This window comes from Delphinapterus leucas, chromosome X, assembly GCF_059928025.1.
Source record: "Delphinapterus leucas isolate spDelLeu-1000000601 "Yukka" chromosome X, BTC_Dleu_Yukka2, whole genome shotgun sequence".
In the NCBI taxonomy this organism is placed as follows: domain Eukaryota; kingdom Metazoa; phylum Chordata; class Mammalia; order Artiodactyla; family Monodontidae; genus Delphinapterus; species Delphinapterus leucas.
The window spans coordinates 74974226-74995749 of NC_143150.1; the positions used below are offsets into that span (position 1 = coordinate 74974226).

Here is a 21524-nt window from a genome sequence, read left to right on the forward strand (position 1 = left end):
TACGTGGGCCTCTCACTGTTGTGGCCTCTTCCATTGTGGAGCACAGACTCTGGACGCACAGGCTCAGCAGCCATGGCTCATGGGCCCAGCCACTCCGCGGCATGTGGGATCTTCCCGGACCGGGGCATGAACCTGTGTCCTCTGCATCAGAAGGCGGGCCCTCAACCACTGCGCCACGAGGGAAACCCTGACCATTTTTTTTAATTCCATATATATGTCTTAGCATACGGTATTTGTTTTTCTCTTTCTGACTTACTTCATTCTGTATGACAGACTCTAGGTCCATCCACCTCACTACAAAATATTCAATTTCGTTTCTTTTAATGGCTGAGTAATATTCCATTGTATATATGTGCCACATCTTCTATATCTATTCATCTGTTGATGGACATTTAGGTTGCTTCCATGTCCTGGCCATTGTAAATAGAGCTTCAATGAACATTTTGGTACATGACTCTTTTTGAACTATGGTTTTCTCAGGGTATATGCACAGAAGTGGGATTGCTGGGTTGTATGGTAGTTATATTTTTAGTTTTTTAAGGAACCTCCATACTGTTCTCGATAGGGGCTGTATCAATTTACATTCCCACCAACAGTGCAAGAGGGTTCCTTTTTCTCCACACCCTCTCCAGCGTTTATTGTTTGTAGCTGTTTTGATGATGGCCATTCTGGCTGGTATGAGATGATATCTAATTGTAGTTTTGATTTGCATTTCTCTAATGATTAATGATGTTGAGCATTCTTTCATGTGTTTGTTGGCAATCTGTATACCTTCTTTGGAGAAACGTCTATTTATGTCTTCTGCCCATTTTTGGATTGGGTTGTTTGGCTTTTTTGATATTGAGATGCATGAGTTGCTTGTAAATTTTGGAGATTAATCGTTTGTCACTTGCTTCATTTGCAAATATTTTCTTCCATTCTGAGGGCTGTCTTTTGGTCTTGTTTATGGTTTCCTTTGCTGTGCAAAAGCTTTGAAGTTTCATTAGGTCTCATTTGTTTATTTTTGTTTTTATTTCCATTTCTCTAGGAGGTTGGTCAAAAAGGATCTTGCTGTGATTTATGTCATAAGAGTGTTCTGCCTACGTTTTCCTCTACGAGTTTGGTAGTGTCTGGCCTTACCTTTAGGGGTTTAATCCATTTTGAGTTTATTTTTGTGTATGGTGTTAGGGAATGTTCTAATTTCATTCTTTTACATGTACCTGTCCAGTTTTCCCAGCACCTCTTATTAAAGAGGCTGTCTTTTCTCCACTGTATATTCTTGCCTCCTTTATCAAAGATAAGGTGACCATACATGCGTGAGTTTATCTCTGGGCTTTCTATCCTCTTCCATTGATCTATATTTCTGTATTTGTGCCAGTACCATACTGTCTTGATTACTGTAGCTTTCTAGTGTAGTCTGAAGACAGGGAGCCTGCTTCCTCCATCTCCGTTTTTCTTTCTCAAGATTGCTTTGACTATTCGGGTTCTTTTGTGTTTCCTTACAAACTGTGAAATATTTTGTTCTAGTTCTGTGACAAATGCCAGTCATAGTTTGATAGGGATTGCATTGAATCTGTAGATTGCTTTGGGTAGTATAGTCATTTTCACAATTTTGATTCTTCCAATCTAAGAACATGGTGTATCTCTCCATCTATTTGTATCACCTTTAATTTCTTTCATCAGTGTCTTATAATTTTCTGCATACAGCTCTTTTGTCTCCTTAGGTAGGTTTATTCCTAGATATTATATTCTTTTTGTTGCAGTGGTAAATGGGAATGTTTTCTTAATTTCACTTGCAGGTTTTTCATCATTAGTGTAGAGGAAGCCAGAGATTTCTGTGCATTAATTTTGTACCCTGCTACTTTACCAAATTCATTGATTAGCTCTAGTAGTTTTCTGGTAACATCTTTAGGATTCTCTATGTATAGTATCATGTCATCTGCAAACAGTTACAGCTCTACTTCTTCTTTTCTGATTTAGATTCCTTTTATTTCTTTTTCTTCTCTGGTTGCTGTTGCTAAACCTTCCAAAACTATGTTGAATCATATTGGCGAGAGTGGGCAACCTTTTCTTTTTTCTGGTCTTAGTGGAAATGGTTTCAGTTTTTCACCATTGAGGGCAATGTTGGCTGTGGGTTTGTCATATATGGCCTTTGTTATGTTGAGGAAATTTCCCTCTATGCCTACTTTCTGGAGGGTTTTTTTTCATAAATGGGTGTTGAATTTTGTTGAAAGTTTTCTCTGCATCTATTGAGATGATCATAAGGATTTTCTCCTTCAGTTTTTTAATATGGTGTATCACACTGATTGATTTGTGTATATTGAAGAATCCTTGCATTCCTGGGATAAGCCCCACTTGATCTTGGTGTATGATGTTTTTAATGTGCGTTTGGATTCTTTTTCCTAGTATTTTGTTGAGGATTACTGCATCTATGTTCATCAGTGTTATTGGCCTGTAGTTTTCTTTCCTTGTGACATCTTTGTCTGGTTTTGGTCAGGGTGATTGTGGCCTTGTAGAATGAGTTAGCGAGTCTTCCTCCCTCTGCTATATCTTGGAAGAGTTTGTGAAGTATAGGTGTTAGCTATTCTCTAAATATTTGATATAATTCGCCTGTGAAGCCATCTGTTCCTGGGCTTTTGTTTGTTAGAAGAGGTTTAATCACAGTTTCAATTTCAGTACTTGTGATTGGTCTGTTCATATTTCTATTTCTTCCTGTTTCAGTCTCGGAAGGCTGTGTATTTCTAGGTATTTGTCCATTTCTTCTAGGTTTTCCATTTTATTGGCATATAATTGCTTGTGCAATTTCTCATGATCCTTTGTATTTCTGCAGTATCAGCTTTTACTTCTTTTCATTTCTAATTCTATTGATTTGAGTCTTCTCCCTTTTTTCTTGATGGGTCTGCTTAATGATTTATTAATTCTGTTTATCTTCTCAAAAAAGCAGGTTTTAGTTTTATTGATCTTTGCAATTGTTTCCTTCATTTATTTTTCATTTATTTTTGTAAATCATAAAGAAATCTTTATGATTTGTTTCCTTCTGGTAACTTTTAGTTTTTTGTTCTTCTTTCTCTGATTGCTTTAGTAGTAAGGTTAGGTTGTTTATTTGACATGTTTCTTGTTTCAAAAGATAGAATTGTATTGCTATAAACTTCCCTCTTAGAACTGCTTTTGCTGCATCCCATAGGTTTTGGGTTGTCGTGTTTTCATTTTCATTTGTTCGTAGGTATTTTTTGATTTCCTCTTTGATTTCTTCAGTGATCTCTTGGTTATTAGGTAGTATATTGTTTAGCCTCCATGTGTTTGTATTTTTTACAGATCTTTTCCTGTAATTGATATCTAGTCTCATAGCATTGTGGTCAGAAAAGATACTTGATACCATTTCAATTTTCTAAAATTTACCAACACTTAATTTGTGACCCAAGATATGATCTATCCTGGAGGATATTCCATGAGCACCTGAGAAAAATGTGTATTCTGTTGTTTTTGGATTGAATGTCCTATAAATATTAATTAAGTACATCTTGTTTAATGTATCATTTAAAGCTTGTGTTTCCTTATTTATTTTCATTTTGGATGATCTGTCCATTGGTGAAATTGGGGTGTTAAAGTCCCCTACTATGATTGTGTTACTGTCAGTTTCCCCTTTTATGGCTGTTAGTATTTGCCTTATGTATTGAGGTGCTCCTATGTCGGGTGCATAAATATTTACAATTGTTATATCTTCTTCTTGGATTGATCCCTTGATCTTTACCTAGTGTCCTTCTTTGTCTCTTGTAATAGTCTTTGTTTTAAAGTCTATTTTGTCTGATATGAGAATTGCTACACCAGCTGTCTTTTGATTTCCATTTGCATGGAATATCTTTATCCATCCCCTCACTTTCAGTCTGTATGTGTAGGTAGATCTGAAGTGGGTCTCTTGTAGACAGCATATATACAGATCTTGTTTTTTTTATCTATTCAGCCAGTCTATTTCTTTTTTTTTAGCATTTAATCCATTCACATTTAAGGTTATTATCAATATGTGTGTTCCTATTACCATTTTCTTCATTGTTTTGAGTTTGTTATTGTAGGTCTTTTCCTTCTCTTGTATTTCCTGCCTAGATAAGTTCCTTTAGCATTTGTTGTAAACCTGGTTTTGTGGTTCTGAATTCTCTTAGCTTTTGCTTGTCTGTAAAGATTTTAATTTCTCCCTCAAATCTGAAGAGATCCTTGCTCAGTAGAGTATTCTTGGTTTTAGGTTTTTCTCCTTCATCACTTTCAATATGTCCTGCCACTCCCTTCTGGCTTGCAGAGTTTCTGCTGAAAGATCAACTGTTAACCTTATGGGGATTCCCTTGTGTGTTATTTGTTGCTTTTTCCCTTGCTGCTTGTAATATTTGTTCTTTGTATTTAATTTTTGACCGTTTGATTAATATGTGTCTTGCTGTGTTTCTCCTTGGATTTATCATGTATGGGACTCTCTGTGCTTCCTGGAGTTGATTAACTATTTCCTTTCCCATATTAGGGAAGTTTTCAACTATAATCTCTTTAAATATTTTGTCTGTCCCTTTCCTTTTCTCTTCTTCTTCTTGAATCCCTATAATTTGAATGTTGGTGCATTTAATGTTGTCCCAGATGTCTCTGAGACTGTCCTCAATTCTTTTCATTCTTTTTTCTTTATTCTGCTCTGCAGTAATTATTTCCACTATTTTATCTTCCAGGTCATCACTGTAGTTTTGATTTTCATTTCTCTAATAATTTGTGATGTTGAGCATCTTTTAATGTGCTTTTTGGCCATCAGTATGTCTTCTTTGGAGAAGTGTTTATTTAAATCTTCTGCCCATTTTTTTGCATGGGCACTTTGTTTTTTTTATATTGAGTTGCATGAGCTTTTTTTATATTTTGGAAATTAATCCCTTGTTGGTTGCTTCAATTTCAAATATTATCTGCCATTCTGAGGGTTGTCTTTTTGTTTTGTTTATGGTTTCCTTTGCTGTGCAAAAGCTTTATATATTTTCCAAACTAAAACATAGTGAGAGGAATGGTATAATTTTAGATTTTTTTCTGAAACTCATACTCTCTGGTATAATAGAAGACAACCATATTCTTGTGGCTCTTTATGCATTCAATCTATTATGATGTGTGTTTTTATTTGAAAGAAATAAAGACAATCTGTTCTCATTCAGCTGTGTGGATAATCTTCTTTAAGAGTACACCAAAGCTCCACCAGTATAGTTTTTTAAAGGTTAATTACAATGAGGAACCAAAAACCATCTCAGTGAACTTCACCTGTTTTATTATATTAAAATTAATTCGTCTGTCTTGAACTTTGAATGGATCATTTACCCTGGTATGATTTTGTAGCACCACGCCTCGGTTATTAGGAATATTTTTAGTGCACTTAGTCATGCAAATCCTAAATGTACATTTCATTATAAAGTAATTTTTTAAACATCTTTATTGCAGTATGATTGCTTTACAATGGTGTATTAGTTTCTGCTTTATAAAAAAGTGCATCACTTATACATATACATATGTTCCCATATCTCTTCCCTCTTGCATCTCCCTCCCTCCCACTCTCTCTATTCCACACCTCTAGGTGGTCACAAACCACCAAGCTGATCTTCCTGTGCTATGTGGCTAGTTCCCACTAGTTATCTATTTTATGTTTGGTAGTGTATATATGTCCATGCCACTCTCTCACTTTGGCACAGCTTCCCCTTCCCCTTCCCCATAACCTCAAGTCCATTCTCTAGTAGGTCTGTGTCTTTATTCTGGTCTTACCCTTAGCTTCTTCATAACTATTTTTTTCCTTAGATTCCATATATATGTTGTAGCATACGGTATTTATTTTTCTCTTTCTGACATACTTCATTCTGTATGACAGACTCTAAGTCCATCCACCTCGCTACAAATAACTCAATTTTGTTTCTTCTTATGGCTGAGTAATATTCCATTGTATATATGTGCCACATCTCCTTTATCCATTAATCTGTTGATGGACCCTTAGGTTGCTTCCATATCCTGGCTATTGTAAATAGACCTACAATGAATATATTGGTACATGACACTTTTTGATTTATGGTTTACTCAGGGTATATGCCCAGTAGTGGGACTGTTGGGTCGTATGGTAGTTCTATTTGTAGTTTTTAAGGAACCTACATACTGTTCTCCATAGTGGCTGTATCAATTTACATTCACCAACAGTGCAAGAGTGTTCCCTTTTGTGCACTCCCTCTCTAGCATTGATTGTTTGCAGATTTTTTGATGATGACGATTCTGACAGGTGTGAGATGATCTCTCATTGTAGTTTTGATTTGCATTTCTCTAATGATTCATGATGTTGAGCATTCTTTCATGTGTTTGTTGGCAATGTGTATATCTTCTTTGGAGAAGTGTCTATTTAGGTCTTCTGCCGTTTTTTGGATTGAGTTATTCGTTTTTGATATTGAGCTTCATGAGTTAGTTGTAAATTTTGGAGATTAATCCTTTGTCAGTTGCTTTATTTGCAAATATTTTCTCCCATTCTGAGGGTTGTCTTTTGGTGTTGCTTATGGTTTCCTTTGCTGTGCAAAAGCTTTGAAGTTTCATTAGGGCCTATTTGTTTATTTTTGTTTTTATTTCGATTTCTCTAGCAGGTAGGTCAAAAAGGATCTTGCTGTGATTTATGTCATAGAGTGTTCTGCCTATGTTTTCCTCTAAGAGTTTGATAGTTTCTGGCCTTACATTTAGGTCTTTAATCCATTTTGAGCTTATTTTTGTGTATGGTGTTAGGGAGTGTTCTAATCTCATACTTTTATATGTACCTGTCCAGTTTTCCTGGCACCACTTCTGAAGAGGCTGTCTTTTCTCCACTGTATATTCTTGCCTCCTTTATCAAAGATAAGGTGACCATATGTGCGTGGGTTTATCTCTGGGCTTTCTATCCTGTTCCATTAATCATTATTTCTGTTTTTGTGTCAGTACCATACTGTCTTGATTACTGTAGCTTTGTAGTATAGTCTGAATTCAGGGAACCTGCTTCCTCCAGCTCCGTTTTTTGTACTTAACATTGGTTTGGCTATTCGGGGTCTTTTTTGTCTCCATACAAATTTTAGATGTTTTGCTCTAGTTCTGTGGACAATGCCAGTGGTAGTTTGATATGGATTGCATTGAATCTGTAGATTGCTTTGTATAGTAGAGTCATTTTCATAATGTGGATTCTTCCAAACCAAGAACATGGTATATCTCTCCATCTATTTGTATCACCTTTAATTTCTTTCATCAGTGTCTTATAATTTTCTGCATACAGATCTTTTGTATCCTTATTCCTAGATATTTTATTCTTTTTGTTGTAATGGTAAATTGGAGTGTTTTCTTTATTTAACTTTCAGATTTTTCCTCATTAGTGTATAGGAATGCCAGAGATTTCTGTGCATAAATTTTGTATCCTGCTACTGTACCAAATTAATTGATTAGCTCTAGTACTTTTCTCGTAGCATCTTTTGGATTCTCTATGTACAGTATCATGTCATCTGCAAACGGGGTCAGCTTTACTTCTTCTTTTCTGATATGGATTCGTTTTATTTCTTTTTCTTCTCGGATTGCTGTGGCTAAAACTTCCAAAACTATGTCGAATAATAGTGGTGAGAGTGGGCAACCTTCTCTTGTTCCTGATGTTAGTGGAAATGTTTTCATTTTTCCAACATTGAGGAAGATGTTGGCTGTGGGGTTGTCATATATGGCCTTTATTATGTTGAGGAAAGTCCCCTCTATGCCTACTTTCTGCAGGGTTTTTATCATAAATGGGTATTCAATTTTGTCGAAAGCTTCTCTGCATCTTTTGAGATGATCATATGATTTTTCTCCTTCAATTTGTTAATATGGTATATCACGTTGATTGATTTGCGTATATTGAAGAATCCTTGCATTGCTGGAATAAACCCTACTTGATCATGGTGTATGATCCTTTTAATGTGCTGTTGGATTCTGTTTGCTACTATTTTGTTGAGGATTTTTGCATCTATATTCATCAGTGATATTGGCCTGTAGTTTTCTTTCTTTGTGACATCCTTGTCTGGTTTTAGTATCAGGGTGATCGTGGCCTCATAGAATGAGTTTGGGAGTGTTCCTCCCTCTGCTATATTTTGGAAGAGTTTGAGAAGGATAGGTGTTAGCTCTTCTCCAAATGTTTGATAGAAATCGCTTGTGAACCCATCTGGTCCTGGGCTTTTGCTTTTTGAAAGAGTTTTAATCACAATGTCAATTTCATTGCTTGTGATTTTTCTGTTCATATTTTCTATTTCTTCCTGGTTTAGTCTCAGCAGGTAGTGCATTTCTAAGAGTTTGTCCATTTCTTCCAGGTTGTCCATTTTATTGGCATAGAGTTGCTTGTAGTAATCTCTCATGATCTTTTGTATTTCTGCAGTGTCATTTGTTACTTCTCCTTTTTCATTTCTAATTCTATTGATTTGAGTCTTCTCCCTTTTTTTCTTGATGAGTCTGGCTAATGGTTTATCCATTTTGTTTATCTTCTCAAAGAACAAGCTTTTAGTTTTATTGATCTTTGCTATCATTTCCTTCATTTCTTTTTCATTTATTTCTTATCTGATCTTTATGATTTCTTTCCTGCTGCTAACTTTGGGGTTTTTTTTTGTCTTCTTTCTCTAATTGCTTTAGGTGCAAGATTAGGTTGTTTATTTGAGATGTTCCCTGTTTCTTAAAGTAGGATTTTATTGCTATAAACTTCCCTGTTAGAACTGTTTTCCTGCATCCCATAGGTTTTGGGTGGTCATGTCTCCATTTTCTTTTGTTTGTACGTACTTTTTGATTTCCTCTTTGATTTCTTTAGTGATCACTTCGTTATTAAGTAGTGTATTGTTTAGCCTCCATGTGGTTGTATTTTTTACAGATCTTTTCCTGTAATTGATATCTAGTCTCATAGTGTTGTTGTCGGAAAAGATACTTGATACAATTTCAATTTTCCTAATTTTACCAAGGCTTGATTTGTGACCCAAGATATTATCTCTTCTGGAGAATGTTCCATGAGCATTTGAGAGAAATGTGTATTCTGCTGTTTTTGGATGGAATGTCCTATAAATATCAATTAAGTCCAATTTTTTAATGTATCCTTTAAAGCTTGTATTTCCTTATTTATTTTCATTTTGGATGATCTGTCCATTGGTGAAAGTGGTGTGTTAGTGTCCCCTACTATGATTGTGTTACTGTCAATTTCCCCTTCTTTGGCTGTAAGTATTTGCCTTATGTATTGAGGTGCTCCTATGTTGGGTGCATAAATATTTACAATTGTTGTATCTTCTTCTTGGATCGATCCCTTGATCTTTACCTAGTGTCCTTCTTTGTCTCTTGTAATAGTCTTTATTTTAAAGTCTATTTTGTCTGATATGAGAATTGCTACTCCAGCTTAATTTTGGTTTCCTTTTGCATGGAATATCTTTTTCCATCCTCTCACTGTCAGTCTGTATGTGTCTCTAGGTCTGAAGTGGGTCTCTTGTAGACAGCATATATATGGCTCTTGTTTTTGTATCCATTTAGCCAGTCTCTGTCTTTTGGTGCGAGCATTTATTCCATTTACATTTAAGGTAATTATCGATATGTATGTTTCTATTCCCATTTTCTTTATTGTTTTGGGCTTGTTATTGTGGGTCTTTTCCTTCTCTTGTGTTTCTTGCCTAGAGAAGTTCCTTTAGCATTTGTTGTAAAGCTGGTTTGGTGATGCTGAACTCTCTCAGCTTTTGCTTGTCTGTAAAGGTTTTAATTTCTTCATCAAATCTGAATGATATCCTTGATGGGTAGCGTAATCTTGCTTGTAGTTTTTTCTCCTTGATCACTTTAAATATGTCCTGTCATTCCCTTCTGGCTTTCAGAGTTTCTGATGATAGGTCAGCTATTAACTTTATGGGGATTCCCTTGTGTGTTATTTGTTGTTTTTCCCTTGCTCCTTTTAATATTTGTTCTTTGTATTTAACTTTTGATAATTTCATTAATATGTGTCTTGGTGTGTTTCTCCTTGGAATTATCCTGTATGGGACTCTCTGTGCTTCCTGGACTTGATTAACTATTTTCTTCCCATATTAGGGAAGTTTTCCACTATAATCCCTTCAAATATTTTCTCAGTCCCTTTCTTTTTCTCTTCTTCTGAGACCCCTATAATTCAAATGTTGGTGCATTTAATGCTGTCCCAGAAGTCTCTGAGACTGTCCTCATTTCTTTTCATTCTTTTTTCTGCTCTGCAGGAGTTATTTCCAGTATTTTGTCTTCCAGGTCACTTATCCGTTCTTCTGCCTCAGTTATTCTGCTATTGATCCCTTCTAGAGTATTTTTAATTTCATTTAGTGTGTTGTTCATCATTGTTTGTTACCTCTTTAGTTCTTCTATGTACTTGTTAAATGTTTCTTGCATTTTCTCTATTCTATTTCCAAGATTTTGGGTCATCTTTACTATCATTATTCTGAATTCTTTTTCAGGTAGACTCCCTATTTCCTCTTCATTTGTTAGGTCTGGTGTGTTTTTACCTTGGTCCTTCATCTGCTGTGTGTTTTCCTATCTTCTCACTTTGCTTATTTTACTTTGTTTGCGGTCTCCTTTTTGCATGCTGCAGGTTCGTAGTTCCCATTGTCTTTTGTGTCTTTCTCCAGTGGCTAGAGTTCGTTCAGTGGGTTGTGTAGGCTTCCTGGTGGAGGGGACTTGTGCCTGTGTTCTGGTGGATGAGGCTGGATCTTGTCTTTCTGGTGGGCAGTTCCACATCTGGTGGTGTGTTTTGTGGTGTCTGTGGCCTTATTATGATTTTAGGCAGCCTCTCTGGTAATGGGTGGTGTTGTGTTCCTGTCTTGCTAGTTGTTTGGCATAGGGTGTCAAGCACTGTAGCTTGCTGGTCGTTGAGTGAAGGTGGGTCTTGGTGTTGAGATGCAGATCTCTGGTAGATTTTCGCCATTTGATATCACGTGGAGCTGGGAAGTCTCTTGTGGACCAGTGTTCTGATGTTGGTTCTCCCCCCTCAGTGGTACAGCACACACTGCTGGCTGGAGCACCATGAGCCTTTCATCCACACGGCTCGGAATAAAAGGGAGAAATAGTTGAAAGAATAAAGAAAGAGGATAAAATAAAATAAATTTATTAAAATAAAAATAAAAAATAATTATTAATAAAATAAAAAATTTTAAGTAAAAAAAAAAAAAAGAAAAAACAACGGATGGACAGAACCCTAGGACAAATCGTGAAAGCAAAGCTATAAAGGCAATATCTCACACAGAAGCATGCACACTCACAAAAAGAGGAAAAGTGGAAAAAATAATATATCTTGCTCTCAAAGCCCACCTCCTCCATCTGGGATGATTCGTTTTCTATTCAGGTATTCCACAGATGCTAGGTACATCAAGTTGATTGTGGTGATTTAATCCACTGCTCCTGTGGCTGCTGGGAGAAATTTCTTTTTCTCTTCTTTGTTCGCACAACTCCCGGGGTTCAGCTTTGTATTTGGCCCCGCCTCTGCATGTATGTTGCCTGAGGGCGTCTGTTCTTTGCTCAGACAGGCCGGCGTTAAAGGAGCCGCTGATTCGAGGGGCTCTGGCTCACTCAGGCCGGGGAGAGGGAGGGCTACGAATGCAGGGTGAGCCTGCGGCAGGAGAGGACAGCGTGATGTTGCACCAGCCTGAGGCGCACCATGCATTCCCCCGGGGAAATTGTCCCTGCACCACGGGACCCTGGCACTGGCAGGCTGCACAGGCTCCTGGGAGGGGAGGTGTGGATAGTGACCTGTGCTCGCACACAGGCTTCTTGCTGGCTGCAGCAGCAGCCTTAGCATCTCATGCCCGTCTCTGTAGTCCGTGCTGATAGCCGCGGCTTGTGCCCATCTGTGGAGCTCCTTTAAGTGGCACTCTTAATCCCCTCTCCTTGCGCACCAGGAAACAAAGATGGAAGAAAAAGTCTTAGGCAGCTCCAGACATTTTCCCGGACTCCCTCCTGGCTAGCTGTGGCACACTAGCCCCCTTCAGGCTGTGGTCACGCAGCCAACCCCAGTCCTCTCCCTGGGATATGACCGAAGCCCGAGCCTCAGCTCCCAGCCCCCGCCCTCCCTGGTGGGTGAGCAGACAAGCCTCTCTTGTTGGTGAGTGCTGGTCGGCACCGATCCTCTTTGTGGGAATCTCTCCACTTTTTCCTCCGCACCCCTGTTGCTGCGCTCTCCTCTGCTGCTCCTATACAGTAATTTTGAAAGAATGTTTTAATAATACCATTAATCTTATCATAAACGTTGTGGAAAACTGTCAAGCTCATGGTTCCAGATACAAATTTTCTAAAATTCTAATTTTCACTTGAAAGCTCAAATTTTGTCATTGGCAACATATATTGTCAGCTTTTTCCTTGAAGTGACAGGCTCACATTGTTCATTTGAAAGAAAATATCTGCCAAATATCCAAGTGTGAATAAACACATTTTATCTCTCAGTTGCTCTGTCAATTAAAAATGATATTTTATGAAAAAAGCAGCTAGTTCAGCCCACAACTCACAAGTACTTTTCCCTTAGACAACCATCATACTTTGCTGTACAGCAGAGGTGTTTTATGAGTAATTTCCATTTTGTCACATAGAATATTAGAAAGTTATATACTCTAGGATTGAGATTAACAAAATTAATATTTTTTTACTGCTTAATCAAGGATAGTATAAAAGTGAATAAGGCACTTATTTTTATTTTTTCTGAGAGTTAGTGGTGGTGAAGAATCCAGTGACAATTTAGTTTTACTACCTTGATTTATGCTGAGGTGGCATCCATGCAAATATCCACACAGTGACAAAGCCAAAGGACTTTAGTATGAAGATAGTAAAATCTTAGTATCATTATGAAAATAGTTTTGACTTCACGGACACCCTAAAAGTATCTCAGGGACCTCCCAGAGACCACAGACCATTCTTTGAGAACTGCTGGTAGACCAGTGTTTTTAAGGAAGGGATAATTGGAAACAAGAAGACCCGTTAGGAAATGGTTACAGATAATACAAGTGAGAATGATGAGAAATTCAATAAGGCAATCCCAATATGAATGGGGTGGCAGATATTAATGCAAAAAAAAGATTAAAATATTTAATCAATGGGATAGTGTTCCTTCTGTTGTATTTTCAGTAGCTCCCTCTAAACTGACCACTTCTCTGCAGACCTATAAATGCACTCAAATCTCCTCCATCTTAAGAAAATTCTCCCTCAACCAATATTTCCTTCTCATTCTCTTCTATCCCTACCTGCCTCTAGTTACTGCTCTATTGTTCTTCTGTACATAGCCAACCAAGCCTTTTGAGAGAGCTGATTGTTCTCAAAGTCTCAAATTCCTCACCTTCTCTCACATCTCAACCTACTACAATCTGGCTTCCCTTTCCATCACTTAACAAACAATTCTCTTGCCAAGGTCACCAAGTACCTCAGTGATATTAAATCCAATAACACTTTTCAGTGTTGATCCTATTTTTCCTCTCTGCTACATTTGACTCCAGTGTCCACTCCTTACTCCTTGAAATTCTTCCCAGGACAATATCTTAGTTCTCCTTCTGCCTCTTGGCTAGTTGTTCTTATACTGCTCTTTTGGTTCTTATTGGACCTTCCTCAGAGATCAGTCTTGGGCCCTTTCCATCTCTTCCATAAACACTCTTCCCTGGGGCTTCATACATTCTCATGGCTTTAAACAGCCTCTTTTTGTCAACAAGTTTCAAATCTCTCTGTTCAGCCCATACATATATTCTGAGCTCCAGATTTACTAATCCCACTATCCATTTAACATCTCCATCTGAAAGAATCCCTGGCATCTCAAAACTAACATGTTTAAAACCAAGCTCTTGATTTATTTCCTCTCTTTCAGTCTAAATATGCTCTTCCTTATATTAATAAATAGTAGCTCCATCTACAATTGCTCATGCCAAAAATAACTGGGCATTATTTAAGTAGCTCCTTTTCTCTCATTCACCACTCCAGTGCATCAGTAAGCTCTGTCAATTCTACCTGCAGAATGTATTCCCAAACTCTGCACTCTGTCCCTCTCCATAGCCTTCACTTACGTCTAAGCCACCAACCATCTCTCACTTGGACTACTTAAATAGCCTCATAACTTGTTTTCTCATTTCCTCTCATCTCATGCTATAGTAAATTCACCACACAGCAGCCAGAGTGGTCTTTTAAAAATGTAAATCAGATCATGCCCCAACCCTGTTTGGAATGGTTTTCCATTGCACTTGAAATCCAAAATCCTTAATATGCCCTACAAGACACTGCAGGATCTTCTACGATTTCTTCTCCAGCCTCATCTCACAGCATTCTTTCCCCCATGCTCATACTTCTCCAGCTACATTGGTCTACTTCCTTTTCTTCAAACATGACATTCTCCTCTCTGTCTCAGGGCCATGATTTTCCTTTTGACTTGGACACTTTCTCTCCATTTCTTTGCATGGGTAACTTCTTATCTTTCAGTTCCAGCTTTCTGGTTCAATGTTAATTCCTCAGAAAGTCTTTCCTTGAGGCCCCAAACTAAACCAGATAATTTCCTTGTTGTGACCTGTCATCCCTTTCTTTACTCTTCCTTAATAGCACTTTTCATAATCTACAATTATGCATTTATTTTTGTGATTATTTAAGAGCTATCTCCCCAAAGTGCTGTGAGGTGGGCCTCCAGGAAGTTTCTCTAAGCCCTCCTTCAGGTCTATCTACTTCTTACAGGATCTACAAAATCTTTGCTTTCTCTTCCTATAGAGAACCATGTCTAGCTCAGACAACCACCACCACCTTGTCTGCCCCTCCCAAGTAATTCTCTACTGGAACAGAAAATTCACAATTACTTTGGAGTTCAGAAATGCCAGCACCCCTGCCTCAATTACCAGATGGCTGGGGAATGTCTCTTGGAATTTGAAACTTCAACAATCAGATTCAAATACTTGCACATGATGCCAAAAACCCATGACATGCAGTCATTCATCAGTTGTCAAGGAAGTAATTAAGTCAAATGTGGCATGAGTTACTTGCTAATGAGTAGGGCCAGCCTCTGTAACTCAGATTGGCTCTGTAGGTCTCAATTCATAGGGAGTATGATGGCATGGTTAAATGTGTAGTATCTGGAGGCAGACTGCTTTATGTTTTGGTTTGGCTTTTTCTATTGAACCATAATATACATAAGGAAAAGTGCACAACTCATGAATTTCATAGAATAAAGTCACTTATGCAACAGTGCTAATATCTAGACAGAACATCACCAGCACCTTAGTAGGACCCCCTCCTCATGCTCCCTCAGAATAAGTTTGCCCTCCTCCAGTGGAAACTATTATCCTCACTTCAAACACCAAAGACTAATTTTGTCTGTTTTTGTAATTTATATAAATGGAATCATACCATATTTACTCCTTTGTCTCCAGTTTCCTTGATCAAAGTTATATTTGTGATATTCAGCTGTGTTGTTCTAATAGTTGTAGTTGGTTCATTCTGATTGCTGTATAGTGTTCCATTATGTAAATATACAACCATATATTGATCCAGTCCATTCTGTTACTGATGATCATTAGGAAATTTCCAGTTATTGGCAATTATGAGTAGTGCTTCTATGAACATTTCTTTACATGCCTTATAGTAAATATGTGTGTATTTCTGTTGGATATATGCCTACGAATGGAATGGATAGGTCATTGTGAATATATTCAGCTTTAGTAGACACTGCCTTTTCCAAAGAGGTTGTATGCATTTCCATCGGCAGTGTGTGAGTTCTCGTTGTTTTAAATTCTTACCAACACTTGGAATTTTTGTATTTTTTATTTTAGCCATTCTTTTTATTGTGGTGTGTCATCTCATTATGGTTTCCTTTTGCATTTCCCTGATGACTAATGAAGTTGAACACCTTTTCTATATGTTTATTGGTCATTTGGATATCTTCTTTTGTAAAGTGAATGCTCAAGTCTTTTGCTTATTTTTCTATTGGTCTACCTGTCTTTTGACATTGATTTGCAGGGGTTATATATATAATCTGGATACACATCCTTTGTCAAATATATGCATTGTACACATATTCCTCCAATTTTTGGCTAGAGTGTTTTTATTTTTCTTATAGTCATTTGATAAATAGAACTTAATTTTTATATTCTCTATTTTTCAGATGGTTAACACTTTTTGTATACTGTTTTAAAAATCATTGCCTCCTCTAAGAGTGTCTGGATTTCAGTACTGGATCCACTACTTTTACATATATGACTTTGGGCAAGTTACTTAACCTCTCTAGCTTTCAGGTTTTTTACATTGGAAAATTGATTCATAGTGTTGTTATGAAGATCAAAGGACATGATGCATATAAAATAGTTTAACACCACACCAAACACATAACAAGTAATCAATGATTGCTTGTTATTTTTCATTTTATGTTATATTATCTATTAGTATTTATAATTTGGAAGTTTATAAAGGCTTAGAGGCATTTCTCTCTTAAATATCAAGGTCTGCTTTCCTTATGTTACATAGCAGTTTAAAAGTCAGACTTTTTCCATTATAGGTAATGTTTGCTTTTCAGCATTTCGATTTTTCAGAATTAAGATGATAAGAAATAAAATATTGAGCCAAAATAATTTTCAGACCATAGCACACCATGTTTGAGTTGGTGACTAATGGTATCTCACTGATTTGTGTTGTAAGAGGTGGGGATGTGCCAGCATGGAATTCCTAAGCAAAGTTTGCAAGCAAAGATTATTAAGAATAGTGGAGAGAGTAATGGCTTGGCAGTTATGGGGGGGAGGGGGCGTGGGAGGCTAATGAAGTATAGCTGACATAGAATATTATGTTAGTTATAGGTGTACAACATAGTGATTCGACATTTAAATGCATTATGAAATCATCACCATAATAAGTCTAGTAATCATTATCACCACACAAAATTATTACAGTATTATTGACTATAATCTTTATACTACATATTACATCACATGACTTATTTATTACTGGAATTGTGTACCTCTTAACCCCCTTCACTTATTTTGTCCAACCCTCAACCCACCTCCCCTCTGGCAACCACCAGCTTACTTTCTGTATCTATGAATCTGTTTTTGTTTTGTTTTGTTCATTTTTAGATTCCACATATAAGTAAGATCATACAGTATTTGTATTTCTCTGCCTGACATTTCACTTAACATAATACCATCTAGGTGGATCCAGGTTGCTACAAATGGAAATATTTCATTCTTTTTGTGGCTGAATAATATTGCATTGTATACATATACCACGTCTTCTTTATCCATTTATCTATTGACAGACACTTAGGTTGCTTCCATATCTTGGCTATTGTAAATAATGCTGCAATGAACATTGGAGTGCATATATCTTTTCAAATTAGTGTTTTCATTTTCTTCTTTTTTTAAATTGAAGTATAATTTACCATATTAGGTTTATTACATTTAAAGTTATTATAAAATATTGGCTATATTCCCTATGCTGTGCAATGTATCCTTGTAGCTTACTTATTTTATATATAGTAGTTGTACCTCCTAATCACCTCCTTCTATATTGCCCCTACCCACCCTTGCCTCTCCCCACTGGTAACCACTAGTTTTTTCTCTATACCTGAAAATCTTTATCTATCTGGTTATATTCATTAGTTTCATATTTTTAGATTCCACATATAAATGAAACCACACAGTATTTGTTTTTTTCTATATGACTTACTTCACAAAGCATAATAACTTGAAGATCCAGCCATGTTGTTGCAAACAGCAATTTTTCATTTTTTTATGGCTGAGTAATATTCCATTGCATCTCCTTTATCCGTTAACCTGTTGATGGACACATGTTTCTTCCATATGTTGGCTATTGTAAATAATGCTGCTATGAACACTGTGGTTCACGTATCTTTTCAACTTTGTGTTTTTGTTTTCTTTGGATAAATACTCAGGTGTGGATATATACCAGGACCCTATGGTAGTTCTAGTTTTAATTTTTTGAGGAAACCCCATACTGTTTCTATAGGGCCTGCACCAACTTACATTCCCGTCAACAGTGTACTAGGGTTACACTTTCTCCACATCCTTGTCAGCTCTTGTTATTTGTGGTCTTTTTGATGATAGCCATCCTGACAGCTGTGAGGTAATATCTCACTGTGGCTTTGTTCTGCATTCTCTGATTATTAGTAATGTTGAGCCTTGTGGCCATCCATGTGACTTGTTTGGAAAAGTGTCTATTCAAGTCCTCTTCCCATTCTTTTAATCAGTTTTTTTTTTTGATATTGGGTTGCATGAGCTGATTATATATTTTGGATACTATCCCTTTATAGGTCATATAATTTGCAAACATTTTCTCCAATTCAGTAGAATGCCTTTTCATTTTGTTGATGGTTTCCTTTGCTGTGCAAAAGATTTTATGTTTAATTAGGTCCCATTTGTTTATTTTTGCTTTTGTTTACTTTGCCTTAGGAGACAGATGCAAAAAAATATTTCTACAATTTATGTCAAAGAGTGTTTTGATTATGTTTTCTTCTAGGATTTTTATGGTTTCTGGGCTTAGATTTAGGTCACTAATACATTTTGAGTTTATTTTTGCATATGGTGTGAGAAAATATTCTAATTTCATTCTTTTAATATAATTGTCCAGTTTTCCCAGCACCACTTATTGAAGAGATTGTCTTTGCCCCATTGTATATTCTTGCCTCCTTTGTCATAGATTAATTGACCATAAATGTGTGGGTTTATTTCTAATAAACTAGGCTCTCTATTCTGTTCCACTGAAATATGTGTCTGTTTTTGTACCAGTACCATACTATTTAGATTACTGTAGTTTTGCAGTATAGTCTGAAGTTGGGGCTCATAATACTTCTAGCTTGTTATTTCTTCTCAAGATTGCTTTGGCTATTTGGAGTCTTTTGTCATTCCATGTGAATTTTAGAATTATATGCTCTAGTTCTGTGAAAAATGTCATGGGTGTTTCGATAGAGTTTGCATTAAATCTGTAGCTTGCTTTGGGTATTATGGACACTTTAACAATATTAATTCTTCCAATCCATGAGCAAAGATATCTTTCCATTTCTTTGTATCATCTTCTATTTCCTACGTCAGTGTTTTATAGATTTCAGAGTATTGAACTTTCAACTCCTTGGTTAAGTTTATTCCTAGGTATTTATTCTTTTTGATGTGAGTTTAAATGGGATTATTTTCTTGCTTTCTCTTTCTGATAGTTCATTACTAATGTATAGTAAAGCAACAGATTTCTGTATATTAATATTATATCCTGCAACATTAATGAATTCATTTATTAATTCTAATAGTTTTTTGATAGAGATCTTAGGATTTTCTATATGTAAAATCATGTCTTCTGCAAATAGTGACAGTTTTAATTCTTCCCTTCCAATTTGGATGCATTTTATTTCTTTTTCTTGCCTGATTATAGTGGCTAGGACTTCAAATAGTGTGTTAAATAGAAGTGACAAGAGTGGGCATCCTTGTTTTTTTCTTGATCTTAGAACAAAAGCTTTCATCTTTTCACAATTCTGTGTAATTCTAGCTGTTGGTTTGTCGTGAATGGCCCTTATTATGTTGAGGTATGTTTCCCTCTATACCAACTTTGATGAGAGTTTTTTATCATGAATGGATATTGAATTTTGTCAAATGCTTTTTCTGCTTCCGTTGAGATGACCATATGGTTTGTTCCTTCATTTTGTTAATGTGGTGTATCACATTGTTTGATTTCTTGGTATTGAACTACCCTTGCATTCCTGGCATAAATCCCACTTGTTCATGGTGTATGATCTTTTTTAATATATTGTGGAATTTTGGTTGCTAAAGTTTTGTTGAGGTTTTTTGCATCTGTTTTTATCATAGATATTGACCTGTAATTTTCTTTTATTGTAGTGTTTTCTTTCTGGTTTTAGTATCAGGTAATGTTGGCCTCGTATAAAAAATTTGGGAGTGTTCCCTCTTCAATTTTTTGGGATAGTCTGAGCAGGATAGGTGTTAGCTCTTCTTTTTATGTTTGGCAGAATTAACCTATGAAGCTGTTCAGTTCTGTACATTTGTTTTCTTGCAGTTTTTTGATTACTAATTCAATTTCACTATTACTTATCAGTTTGTTCATGTTGTCTATTTCTCCCTGATTTATTCTGAGAAGACTGCATTTCTAGAAATGTGTCCATTTCTTCTAGGTTTGCCAATTTGTTGTCATATAACTGTAGTATTCTCTTTTGATTGTATCTCTGTGATATTGTTTGTTATTTCTTCTCTTTCTCATCTTATTTTGTTTATTTGGATCCTCTTTCTTTTCTTCTTGGTGAGCCTGGCTAAAGGTTTATCAATTTTGTTTATCTTTTCAAATAACCAGCTTTTGGTTTCATTGATCTTTTCTATTGTTTCTTTTTTGATCTCTATTCTATTTATTTCCTCTCTGATCTTTATTGTTTCCTTCCTTGTGCTTTGTTCTTCTTTTTCTAATTCTTTTAGGTGGTAGGTTTGTTTGTTTGTTTGATATTTTTCTTATTGCTTGAGTAGGCCTGTATTGCTATGAAATTCCTTCTTAGAACTGCTTTTGCTGCATCCCATAGATTTTGCAAAGTTTTGTTTCCATTTTAATTTTTCTCAAGGTTTTTTCTGATTTCCTCTTTAATGTCTTCATTGACCCATTGGTTTCTTAGTTGCATGTTGTGTAGTCTCCACGTGTTTGTGTTTTTCCCATTTTTCTTCCTGTAATTGATTCCCAGTTTTATACTGTTGTGATCAGAAAATATGCTTGATAAAATTTCTACCCTCTTAAATTTGTTGAGAATTGTTTTGCATCCTGGCATGTGATCTACCCTGGAGACCATTCTACATGCCCTTGAAAAGAAAGTGTATTCTGCATTTTGGGGATGGGATGTCCTGTAGATATCTGTTAAGTCCAACTGGTCTAATGTGTCATTTGGTCCACTGTTTCCTTATTGATTTTCTGTTTATTGATGTAAGTGGACTGTTAAAGTGCTCTACTCTTATTGTATTATTGTCAGTTTCTCCCTTTATATGTTAGTATTTGCTTTATACATTTAGGTGCTCCCGTATTGGGTGAGTATATGTTAATGAATGTAATACCCTTTTCTTATACTGATCCCTTTACTATTATATAATGTCTCTGTTTGTCTTTTGTGATAGTCTTTATTTTAAAGTCTATTTTATCTGATAAGATTATTGCTACCCCCACTTTCTTGTCATTTCAGTTTGCATGAAATATCATTTTCCATCCCCTCACTTCCAGTCTGTGTGTGTCTTTAGCTCTGAAGTGAGTCTCTTGTAGGTAGCATATTGAAAGGTCTTGTTATATTTATCCAATATATCCACCCTATGTCTTTTGATAAAATCATTTAGTCCATTGACATTTAAAGTAATTATTGATAGGTATGTACTTATTGCCATTTTATTACTTATTTTCCAGTTGTTTTTGTAGTTCTTTTGCGTTTATTTCTTCTTTTTGTTTGTACCATTCTGGTTTGATGATTTTCTTTCATAATATGCTTTTGTTTCTTTATTTTTGTTTTTTGTGTTATCTATTGTAGGCTTTGATTTGTGGTTAGCATGTGGTTCTATATTCATCTATAACTTTATCTACTA

General features: G+C 36.1%; 1 protein-coding gene across 1 annotated transcript in view; it reads left to right on the top strand.

Moving 5' to 3' along the window:
* Positions 1-21524, top strand: part of OPHN1 (oligophrenin 1) — a 684959-nt gene that overhangs the window by 619993 nt on the left and 43442 nt on the right. The window contains exon 26 of the mRNA XM_022561083.3: positions 1-21524. This exon is cut by the window's right edge and continues 43442 nt beyond it. The gene's annotated coding sequence lies outside the window, so the exon portion shown is untranslated.